This window comes from Dipodomys ordii, unplaced genomic scaffold, assembly GCF_000151885.1.
Source record: "Dipodomys ordii isolate 6190 unplaced genomic scaffold, Dord_2.0 Scaffold1, whole genome shotgun sequence".
Lineage (NCBI taxonomy): Eukaryota > Metazoa > Chordata > Mammalia > Rodentia > Heteromyidae > Dipodomys > Dipodomys ordii.
The window spans coordinates 12,419,844-12,429,641 of NW_012267217.1; positions in this window are offsets into that span (position 1 = coordinate 12,419,844).

Sequence of the window (9,798 nt, forward strand, 5' to 3'; positions counted from 1 at the left end):
TACAAACAAATATCTATATGCCAACAAACTATAACCTAAATAGATAATATTTATGGCACTGATTTAAAAATGAATTAGGCTCTTCTGATAAATCCTTTTGGGTTGAATTTTTATAGCCTGGAATTTTCAAAGTTGGAGGTGGATGGTGCCTCTAAGTCTAAAATATAAGACAATATTGAAAACTTTCTTTTAACTTTTAGACTGAGTCTTACTATGTAGCTCAGGTTATTGTCCTCAAACACTCAATCATACTGCCACTGCTTCCCCAGGGTTTGGATTCATAGATACACCACTGTTTTTGCTGATAACTAATGTTCAATTATTGTGTCATTCAATATATACTGATCCAAGTAATTATGATGATAGTGTACCTAGAAAAAAAGAGACAAATTTTACATATTACCTTAGAGACTTATAAATATACAAAATAGAAACAAATATTCAAAGTAGAAACAATTTAAAACTAAAGCTAGATAGATGACGGACAAGATAGATACCCAACCAGATTGATAGATATAATAGATACCAGAGTGAAAGTTGCATCTTAACCCTTGATTTGCTTAGGTTTAATAATTTACTTCCTTCCCTCTCATCATTCCTTCTTTGTATTCCATAGAGAAATTACAAATGGCTTTTTAACTAAACTTCAAATAAACCATGGATGAAATGCTTCCTAAATGGAGGTAATCTGCTTCCTTCAGGGAAGTCCATTTGAAAAGAGGAACAATTCTGAGTTCACAATGTGTAGCAGTCACAAGTGTTCTGAGAATTAAGTTTTCAATGTGAATCTTGAAGGATATTTCTCCCTAAAACTTTCAATTCAAAATAATAATTGAGGGGTTGAAACATTATTGTGAAAAGATAATATCTTTGCTGCTTCAGTATTTAATACAATAACAAAGGCTATATTTTGAAATGTGCCAAGTGTCTCCAAAAGGTATACTATATGTGAGTGTGTGCATGTGTAGTGTCTAGAATCAAATCAACTGAAATTACCATGTTGACTCAAGTATCTAGAGCTGACAGTGCACCCTTCAGGCATTTTGAAAATCCTCAACTAACAGTGAGACAGCTGACAGCAAAAGAATGATGAATTAACACACTGAGAAGCAGGGATAACAGTAAAGAGAATTAGCTGAGAAAGTTTGAAAAGTTGGCTTGTAAATACAGTAAGTCTATTGTTTTCATAGAGATCTTAATCACAAGACTTCAGAGAAATTATTTTCTGTCTTATTATTAATGTTGTTACCAACAATGGTAAAACAAGCATTAACCAATTAAAGGATAAAATGGTAACATATATAATGATTTCAGATTTTAGTAGTAATATTTAACGTGACATTGCTATAAACAAATAAATATTAGATTATAATGTTTCTTGATTAAGAGATATCTTAATGCTTTGAATATGTACAAAATCTATAAACAAGTACAAAACACAATGTCTACTTAAGAGGTATATGTGTGGTAGCTCAATAAAAAATTAGGCTGTACCAAATAAACTAAACACAACAAATTTTGAAACACCATTTAATAGAAGTACAAATTTAAATAAGAAAATTTATAAATTGAGTACTGTTTAGATCTACAGAAACAAATTCTTGATTAATAATTTCTGTCCTTGAGAACATTCACAGTGATTCATCTCAATTTTTCATTCTTAGTTACACTTAAAATAAAAAGGCATAGAATCCCAGCATGAATATTGTTTTCTGAAAATATAGTATAGAATTAATGGTTCTTTGATTTGAGGATAAATCAGAATTACCACATGAAATTAGTAAAAAGCAAAATTATATTGGTGTGCATGTAAGATTGTTGGTTACTAAAGATGGAATATAGGACCTCAAGTTCTCCTGCATTGCATTTAGCCTCCAGAACTTTTTGTGTTTTGTTTTTGAGATAAGATTTTATCAAATTTTCATGTGTAGGCCTGGAATTTATAATCTTCCTGCCTTTTTTGCCTTGTAAAGAAATTAATACATATTTAAGTCCAAAATCTCTAAAGCTATGTCTCTTTAAATTTCTACACTCATTTAAAATTAAATTAAAATATCTATAGCTGCACACTTATTCTTGCACTTAACTTGTATGGCCTTTATTATCAATAATGAATTTTGCATTTGGTTTCTTCACGTTCTTCTTTATAATTTGCTGCAAAGACATTGTTTTCTGTATTTGAACATTCTTACACAGAGGGAATATATAATTATTCATTGTTTTGTAATGCATAAATTCATCCAACTCTGTACTTATCTCTTGTGGACAATGAACATGCTTCATAAAAACTGAGCAAATTCAGTTACTGGGAAAATTGGGGGCTTCGACCAAACCTGTAAGTAGGTTAGACTTTTGGGAATAAAAATAAGTGTGCTGAAGTAGTCAAAGAGTAAATAATAATGAATTTAAGAGAAAATATTTTAAAGTGGTGTTGGAGATACTGCTGTTTATTTTTTTTTCTAGTTAAACTGTAAGATCAAGTTGCTAAATTGTTAAATTATTCTGCAGTTGACAAGAAAGAACATTAGTAAAATGCTATCTATAAAACATTTATAATAATTTTGTAGCATTTTTCTCTGCAAATTAAGAAGTTAGTGTTAATTGCTTGTAGAAACATCACTTTCCTATGTTCATGGGTGAAGTGACATTAGTAGAAGTTGGAATTGCTAGCTGACAACATACACTACCGCAGAGGTACTGTAAGATTGATTTTGCTAGAGGCAGAGGTAAGTTAGAAGTACCTTACCATGACATCTAGACCACTTCCTCCAGAAATTGATAGCATGAGTGTCATAATAGTGAAGAACATACTATTCTCATTGTAAAGTAGTTGTAGTTCTAGGAAATGGCTGAATTTCAGCAAGAAGGGAAATACTAAAGTGAAATTCAGTGTACCATTTTTTTTATAGTCTAACATCATTAAAATGTATTTACTGAGGTCTTATATTTAAAATATAATAGCAATTCCTAGATTTAAATGAAAGAAAAGGCAGCACCTTGTAAGGGAAATGATTAAAATAAACTTTTTTATAAATTTAGTTTTAGGTCAAGGTGATGTACAGTAGGGTAACAGTTACATATGTAAGATAGTCAGTACGTTTCTTGTCAAATTTGTTACCCTTTCCCACATTTTTCTCCCACCTTCCCAATCCACCCCTAACCACCAGGTTGTAAAGGTCATTTCCAACATATTGTCTTGTGAGTATGTCTGTTACATTGATTTGCCCTCTGCCCTTTGTTTTGCCATTTTATTGATCCCCTTCCCTTATTCAGATAAACAGCTTACCAAAATGAAAAACAGTGACAACAAGGGATAAAAAAAAAGTAAGAAAAGAGAAAAAACTACATAGTACACTAAAAACAAAAACAACAGCAAAGGAAAACCGGCCATAGCAGCCCATGTGGGTAATCAACAAGGAGGATGAGGCAGGAGGATCAAGTGTTCAAGATCAGCCTAGAATACACCTTTAAACATTCGCCCCAATGAAACAATGATATTCACAAGACACTATGTTGAAAATGAAGCTTACAGCTTCAGTGAGCAGGGGAGGGAAAGGATAGTGGGAGAAAAATTGAGTGGGTAACAATGTTTGACTAGAAATGTCCTCATTATCTTACTCCTTAATGGTAACCCCCCGATGCAGCATCTTTAAAAAAATTTAAAGAAAATTTAAAATTTAAAAGAAAAAGAAAAACAACTCTTGTTTCCATATTTTGTAGTTAATTTCAATTAGCATCATCTTTTATGGCCATATGCACATAGTAATTGAACTATTGTGACACACTTTTAGGACTATTCTAGATATATACTAATTATTACAAATGAGGGAAATCATGTGAATTAAAATTTTAAGCCATACATTGGATCTTTCCAGTGATTTTATCATTTCCATTTTCTGATTGATGCACAGAGAACTCACTTCTATTTCTTATACAGCTAGCAAATATTAAAAGGCTATCTCTTATTTTAGAATCCTAAATTATAATTCCAGAGAATATGGATCACTAATCATCATAAATAAATTCAAATAGTAGCAGAAACTTTTACTTATTTTTATTAATAATTTTTATTGTGAAAATATGGTACAGAAGGGTTACAATTACATGAGCAAGGTAATGAGTATATTTCTTATCAAGCATTTTTGCCTCCTCCTTTGTTTTTCCCTTACCATCCCTGCCCTCCCATCTCTACGATTACACTCTCCCACCCCTCACTCCCACCTCACCAAAGTTGTAAAGTTTGGTTTTCAACATAGCATTTTGTACATTTCATTGTTGCAATGGGTCAGCCTATATCCATATTTAAACAATTTGTTTTTTTCCCTTCACCTCCTCAAATTGTAACAAATATCAAATACAGTGAAAACAGGTGTTATACCACGAGGGAAGGACATACAAAGCAACAAAACAATCACCTTATAAATATGTTAAAAATAGCAAGAAAGAAAAACAACTTGAGTCCTTATCTTGGGGTTCATTTCGCCTAACATCAATTTATCTGACTTATCTGCTTGTCTCAGACATATGCATGTTATTGTAAATAAGGGAAACCATGGGACCTATGTTTCTTTGGGTCTGGCTTACTTCACTTAATAGAATTTTTTTCCAAGTTTTTCCATTTCCTAACAAATGGGGCAATGTCATTCTTTCTGATGGAGGCATAGAATTCCATTGTGTATATATACCACATTTTTTGATCCATTTATCTTCTGAGGGGCATCTGGGTTGGTTCCATATCTTAGTTATGGTAAATAATGCTGCAATAAACATAGTTGTGCTGGTAGCTTTAATATGGTCTTGTTTGTGGTCATTCAGGTAAGTGCCCAAAAGTGGGATTGCTGGGTCATAGGGGAGCTCTATGTGGAGTCTTTTGAGGAACCTCCATACTACTTTCCAAAGTGGTTGAACAAGTTTACACTCCCACCAACAATGCAGTTGGGTTCCCTTCTGGCCACATCCCCTCTAGCATCTGTTGTTATTAGAGTTCTTGATTATAGTCATTCTAACTGGGTGAGGTGGTACCTCAATATTGTTTTGATTTGCATTTCTTTTATGGCTAGAGAGGTTGAACATTTCTTCATGTGTCTATTGGCCATCCTCTCCTTTTCAGAGAAATTTCTCTGTAAGTATATAGCCCACTTATTTATTGGGCAATTGTGTCTTTGAGGATTTGTTGTTGGGGGATTTAATTTTTTGAGTTCCTGGTATATTTTATATATGAGACCATTGTCTGTTTTATGGCTAGTGAAGATCTATTCCCAATCTGTGGGCTTTCTTTTGATCTTGCTAGCTATGTCCTTTTGCCATGCAGAAGCTAGGAACTTTTAAATAGAAGCAATTATTAATGAAATTTCACTTGTGAAAAATGAATTTATTCATATGCTTGATATATTACTAAATAAACTGCATACATCAAAGACCGGCATATAAGAAACACAGCTTGTTATTATTAAATATGTTTTTTTTTATTTATGAAATGAGAAAATACACATTTCCACAATGTGCTAATTAATATAGCTGGGACACTAATTTCCTTAGGTCATATGAGAGAATATGTCACATAAGTTTTAAAATTATTTCTAAATTTGTACATAGTACTAATATTTATGTATCACACGTCTCAAAGTTATAAGGATATATAGAAAATAGAGAGAAATAGAATAGAAAATGAATACTTAAAGTTAGGGCAAATGAATTTTCAACTTTGATTTGGCCAAATGCACCATGGGACCTTAAATAGCTCATGTCTGTACTTGTCTGTAAAATAAAGAATTAGGTATAAATTATGAAGAAAATTGAATTAATATAGCAAAGCACACACAAAATTTAAATATAATGTATTCTCATTTTTGTCTGATTTTCCAAACATTTTATATCAAACTATTTCTTCATAAAACCAAGTGTCAATTATTTTTATGATTAAATTGACTATTTGCAACCCAACCACATACAAATATGTCTGGTATTTTGAAAATTATTTTCTGTTACTTGGAAGTGAAGGTAAGACTTGCACATTGTGGACTATCACATGAATTATAAACTCTGCATTTTTTATTGTGAAAATACTGTACAGAAGGGTTACAATTACATGGGCAAGGTAATGAGTACATTTCTTTATCAAGCATTGTTGCCTCCTCCTTTGTTTCCCCTTCCCATCCCTTCCCATCTTCTCCACCTCCCCCCCCCCTTACATTCTCCCCCGTTCCCCCATGAACCTCCACTCTCCACCACTACCCGCCACACCCGCGACAAAGTTGTAAAGTTCATTTTCGGCATAACTTCTTGAACATCTCAATGGGTCCACCTGTATCCCTATTTAAACGATTTGTTTTTTCCCTTCCCCTCCACAAATTATACCAACATCAAATACAATGAAAACAGAGATTATAACATGGAGGAAGGACATACACAGCAACAAAGAAGTATCTTATAAATATGTTAGAAACAATAGCAAGCAAGAGAGAAAAAAACATTTGAGTGCTTATCTTGGGATTCATTTGGCTGAACATTAACTTATCTCTGCATTTTGTGTGTGTGTGTATTTTGTTTGAGATTAGAGTTTAACTCACTTTGTTCAGCTGATCATCAACTCATGATTCTCTTTATATATATCATCACAAAATAAATTTAAAATTATGTCATAAATCAATTACAGTAGGTAGGGTTAATGGAATAGATGTTAAGGGACAAATAATTAATTTATAATATGAAGTTGCAAACAAAGGACTTAATTTTTTTTTGATCATATAAAGACCATTTTCACTTTTTCCCGTTCTTTGACCGGAATCCTAGGAACATTGTCTCAGTAGGTTTGAATTTGTGCTATACTGAAGCTTTAACTTTGCATATTCCTAGTAAATGAAATATAAATATAATTAAATTATACAAAATATAACACTTTCCATATATTGTCTAACATGTTTTCAAGTATTACACTACATTTTAGATTTTACATTTATTGTAAAATACTACTTGTCAGCATAATCATGGATGACCATTTGTAATATATGTAAGCAGTCACCTATTCATAAAGAAGTATTATTTGTAAAGCTTAATCTCATGTTTCACCAACACTGTTCTCTTAAACATGATATTCAATAAATTGTGAAACATAAATTGCAGAAAACTTAAAATATCAATATAATATCACTAAGTTTATTATAGAATTTTAAAAAGATTACTAGGTGTACAAACTGATCTTATATGTTGTTAGATGCTTTTATAAATCACATCGTAATTTCCTAAAGTACAGATTGCTCTTACAGAAACATGTAGTTACATATGTACATGATACATGTGTGATATATGCATGATAATAGGATAAATACATTTATCCTATGATCAGTGCATGGTTTGTGATTATTAACATAAAAAATTAACAGAAGACAGAGGAATTCTAGTAGATCTTCCTTCTTATACGAATATATTGTTGTTAGATAAAACACGTCTTTATTGGAATACTAATTTGAAAACCAATCTTAAAATATTTAAAAATTTGAGAAAGATGTGTATAGCAGGATCATTGGCATCTGTGTATTTTGGAAGCATGTATTTTTATTTGTGCTGTATTAAAGACTAAATGTAGCCTTTTTTACTCTTTATATTGTTCAGATGGATGTTAAATTAGATACTTTTTTAGGTATAACATAGCAAAAGTGACCTACACTCACTGCTATTTGAATATATTACAAATTGTCCTGACATAATATTCATCAGGAGAAACATTATATCATCCTTATCTATGACAAATTCTTATATTTTTCTTCATTATAACCTTGTATAGTAGTTTTTATGATTATACCTTGATCCAAAGCGTTCATAGTAAACAAACTTTATACCCTTTTTATGATACTGTTCTGATTTTGGACAAAGGTAATAAACAAAGACAAATATGTGGTTCCTGAGTAAACTTCCAAATGATGGAAATTTAAAAAAATAAGTACATAAACTCTGAACGAACTATGGTATATATTGTTTTTCTAATCAAGTATTTATTCTGGGTATCAATCATATCAAGGACTGATATGAATATTATTGAATAATAATTTCCTTTTGGTGGTTAAAATACCATCAATGATTGTATAGCACCAACAACGTGCTTGGATCTTTTTATTTGCAGAAAGAGCAGAATTCTCATGATTCCAGCACTGGGAAGGAATAAAGATTGGAGAATGTCATAAAAACACAAAGTCTGACCTGAGAAAGCTTCTCTTAGCAAGTACTGAAATATCGAAATGAACAAAGTTAGTAATGATAGTATTGGATTATAGCACAATGAAATTTGGGCCTGGAAGCTGTCTCTGACCTCTTCAGTTTAAGGCACGAGCATTCTACCACAGCACCACTTCTGGTTTTCTGGTGGTTAATTGGAGTTAAGAGTCTCAGGGGCTTTCCTACACTGGCTGTCTTTGAACTATGATCCTCAGATCTCAGCCTCCTGAGTAGTTAGGATTACAGGAGTGAGCTCCAGCGCACAGCTTTATCCCTTATTTTTTCTACATTTTAAAGTTGAACTCTTTTGCCAGGCTCCGGTGGCTCACACCTGTAATCCCAGCTACTCAGTAGGCTGAGATCCGAGGAAAGCAGTTCAAAGCCAGCCCAGAGAGGAAAGTCCGTGAGACTCTTATCTCCAATAAACCACTAGAAAACAGGAAGTGGCGCTGTGGCTCATATGGTAGTGCTCGCCTTATGCACAAGACCAGAGTTCAAGCCCCACGACCGATCAAAAAAAGGGGGGGCCATACAATCATCAATGAGCAAAATAAACATTCCTGTAAGGAGAAACAGTGACTTTACATTGTTTCACTCTGGAGACACTATCCAAACCAAGTGTGTCAGATGGTTTATTAAAAATCATCAATGCTCTGATAAATGCATAAAGTAGAGCACATTGGTCCTATCTAGTAATGAAAAAATAAAAAGACAAAGACAAAAGAAATATTGTATAAACAACTGACCTCTTAAATATACTATGCAATAGCTTTTCAAAAATTATATTGGGTTTCTGTCTTATGGATTTTCCTGCCCAAGTTGACTTTTAATTACAATCCTCAGATCTCAGCCTCCTGAGTAGCTAGGATTACAACTCTCAGCTGAAATTCTTAAGTAGCAACATTTTCTAATTTATATAAACTTAAAATCTAAATATAACCAAATACCACTCTATGCAGGTAAATCCAAATCTTTTATGATAAGGAAACTCAAGAAAATTGAAGTAAAATGTGAGATTGTGTCTAATGAGTTAGTAATTAAGCAATGATGTTTTACATGATAAATACTTGAGATAATCCATTTATTCTAATGTACTTTGCATACTTCTAAACTTGCAAGAGAGTATGAAAAACACAATTTTAACAACACATGTTTATACACATCCGAGAAAAAATGTTAATTCCATTCTGAAAGTTAATACATGCAAAAATGTATGTATGCCATTTAGCAGCAAATGTAGAGTGACATTAAAAGTTCCATTTAGATGAATCAATGACATTATGTTATAGATGCTAAGAAGGATCATCTAACATGTATAAACTTTATATTCCAAAATATCATTAATTATAATCAGATAAAATGTAGACCATGTTGCAAAATATATTTATACATTATGTGTGAGATAAGTATTGGAAAAACAAAGATTGGAAAACATACTGATATTCATGTTACAACTTCATTAAGTGAGATTTGTATGAACGCAAACAAAAATGAATCCAAAAAAAATGAATTCAACATATAAAATACAGCAGAAAGACACTTTAAAAATAGTTTAAAATATATTAAAGAATTAAAATCAAAAGCCAA